At 43.4% G+C, this 3,223-nt stretch overlaps 1 pseudogene; it reads left to right on the top strand.

Annotated features, from left to right (window-relative positions):
• The first annotated feature begins 293 nt into the window (after positions 1 to 293).
• Positions 294 to 1,930, top strand: LOC102748354 (tropomyosin-like; annotated as a pseudogene).
• Positions 1,931 to 3,223: the final 1,293 nt, after the last annotated feature.

Here is a 3,223-nt window from a genome sequence, read left to right as displayed (position 1 = left end):
AACACCTTGAGCAAAATTAAAACTGTAAAAGACATCTAATTTTTTTGTAGCAGAACCTTAATTTTCCTTTGGGCTAACAATGTGCTCCCTCTTGGCTTTTTTGAGTGTCTCTACCCCTCCAAAAGTGGATGAACAAGGTCAATATGGCCATTCCCACATTCTATATTCCTGGGCAGAATGACTGTGTCAGGAATGAGCACGTGGCTGTGTCCACCCAGTGATACTCATTTGAGAGACTGTACTACAATGACTGGAAAAGAGACACTTCCTTCACTGAGTGATTAAGAAGACTGGATCTCTGCATGGTCATTTTGTCACCAAGAGGAAAGATCTGACTGAATTGCATCAGTCCAGAGGACATCCAAGCTGAGAGATGGACAGTCTGAGTCTGGATGATGATATCAAGTCCCTGAACTCAGCACTACGTAAGGTAGTTCTTGGGAGCCATCAGTGAGTCAGGAAATTCCCATTTTTTGTTAAGCTAGTTTGAAGTGGCTTTCTGTTTCATATAACCAAAAAGCATTACAGAGAAGCGGCTGCAGCTCTGAGCGGAGGAGGCAGGAAGCTAAGCATTGGCAGGGGCCGGGAGGGCACCATGCCTGGGATCACCACCATCGAGGCAGTGAAGTACAACTTGCAGGTTCTGCAGCAGCAAGCCAATGATGCAGAGGAGAGGGCCGAGCACCTACAGCAGGAAGTGGAGGTGGAAAGGTGGGCCCAGGAGCAGACTGAGGCTGAGGTGGCCTCCTGGAACCAGAGAATCCAGCTGGTTGAAGAAGAGCTGGACCATGCCCTGCAAAAGCTGGAGGAAGCCGAGAAAGCTGCTGATGAGAGTAAGAAAAGTATGAAGGTTACTGAAAACTGAGCCTTAAGAGATGAAGAAAAGATGGAACTCCAGGAAATCCAATTCAAGCAAGCTGAGCACTATGCAGAAGAAGCAGATGAGAAGTATGAAGGGGTGGCTCAGAAGTTGGTGATTACTGAGGGGGACCTGGAATGTACAAAGGACCGAGATGAGCTGGCAGACTCCACTGTGAGGAGGTGGATGAGCAGAAAAGACTGATGGACCAGAACCTAAAGTGTCTGAGTGCTGCAGAAGAAAAGTACTCTCAAAAGGGAGACAAATATGCAGAAGAGATAAAGATTCTTACTGATAAACTCAAGCAGGCAGAGACCCATGCTGAGTTTGCTGAGAGATTGGTAGCCAAGCTAGAGAAGATAATTGATGATTTGGAAGATAAGCTGAAATGCACCAAAAAGGAGCACCTTTGCACACAAAGGATGCCAGATCAGCTCCTGCCTGACCTGAATGGTATGTAGAGCACCCCAGTCCCACCCTGCAGCTGCTCTTCCCCCTGACACCAGCTCCAGCCTGAGGCCAGCCTGCCCAAAGCTGGCCTTGAAACTGATGGCTGATCTTTAACTGAAAGGCTGCTTTCTCCTTTTGCCATTTTTCCCACCCCAACCCCAGTGTCTTTTTCACTAGTGTTCACCTCTCCCCAGAGACTGCAGTCAGGCTTGAGGCTGAGCACCTTTGGGAATAATATTTAAGGGAATGTGAGCACAATGTGAAGTGTCCTTAAAAGTATGTTGTAATGGGGGCGCCTGGGTGGCTCAGTCAGTTAAGTGTCCAACTCTTGATTTCGGCTCAGGTCATGATCTCAGGGTCATGATCTCAGGGTCACGATCTCAGGATAGTGAGATCAAGCCCCACCAGTCCCACGATGGACTCATGATCAGCTGGGAGTCTGCTTGAGATTCTCTCTCTCCCTCTGCCCCTCCCTCTGTGCATTCTCTCTCGCTCTCTCTCAAATAAATATTTTTTTTTAAAAAAGTATGTTGTGATGTACACACTTTGTAATTACCTTTTTCATTGCTGTTGTATTTTCATTGTAGTGACCATTTGTAAAACATTCTAAATAATTCCACAGTTCTGAAGCAGCAGTCTAACCCCTTCCTCACATCTGGAAAGTCACTTTTCAGCTTAATGCATACTGCCCTCTCCACAGAGGAAGGAAAGCAAAAGGGGCCTGCCTTACTGAGAGCCAGAGCCCAGAAGGAGACCCATCCTGGGAAACATCACTGCTCTGTTCAATATACCAGCCAAATTAGAAAGGTGATTCCAGAAGGAGTTAGCCAAAAAAGAGTATGGCTCAGGTTTTCAGCTTATCTTTGAAAAACTTTACTTTTAATTTTTTTTCATCAGAAGTAACCAAACAAATTAATAAGATATTGAGACCTCTACCTGAGACCAACCCCTTGTCCTTTCTTTACCCCTTTCCCAACCACTCACAGAATGGTTCATCATGTCCCCCTTATGTTGAGGTGACCACTTACATGCTTTCCTGCCTCCTTGAAAGAAAAAAGAAAATTGTGTTTGCCACTGATTTAGCCAAATGAAATAAACTCACCTTATCACCCTTTTCGGGGTCTGAAGCTGCTGTCTCTAAAAATGCCATCTCATCATGCTTTGTATCAGTGAGTGCTAGAGAAATCTTGAATAGCTTATGTACAGAATGGTTTTTAAATTTTATACTATTTTGAAACTTTGCTTTTTGGGGGCAAAAAAAAGGGGGGGTGTTGGGGCACATTGGCCACCCTGTCTGGCTGAGAACTCTACAGTCTTTGGGCTGACAGTGTGCTGATCTTTTAAAGTTTCTTTCCCTACCCAATTCCCCTTTTTGGTGAGGTTTCTCATATATATGTGATAAGTACATAAATTTTTATAAGTATATAAGTTACTTAGATAAATTGGTATTTTACCTCATAAAAAAATGAATAATAAGAGTCAGATAAAATGGCTAATAAATATGAAAAATTTTAAATATATCACATTATCAAAGAAATAAAACTGAAGCATATTTTAGATACCATTTTTCACCCAAATATTTACCCAAAATTGTGATAATCATCCAACACAGAAGCAAAGATGAGATAAGAGAAGCACTCTCAAGCACTGCTTGTGGGAATATAATTCTGCACAGATACTTCTGTTGGTTGAAAACCTCAGGAGCTTCCTGGGTAAAATCTGAAACTGGCCCCCACACAGAGGGCAAGGAGAGACTGAAGAAAGACATATATACTGTCTTGATGATGACAGCTTTGTAATAGAGCTTGAAGTCCGGAATTGTGATGCCACCAGCTTTGCTTTTCTTTTTCAACATTCCTCTGGCTATTCAGGGTCTTTTCTGGTTCCATACAAATTTTAGGATTATTTGTTCCA

Source organism: Leptonychotes weddellii, unplaced genomic scaffold, assembly GCF_054177405.1.
Source record: "Leptonychotes weddellii isolate Sample4059 unplaced genomic scaffold, ASM5417740v2 HiC_scaffold_18212, whole genome shotgun sequence".
Classification (NCBI taxonomy): Eukaryota; Metazoa; Chordata; class Mammalia; order Carnivora; family Phocidae; genus Leptonychotes; species Leptonychotes weddellii.
Note: the sequence above shows the minus strand (reverse complement) of the source record. Positions and strands in the feature narration are given on the sequence as shown.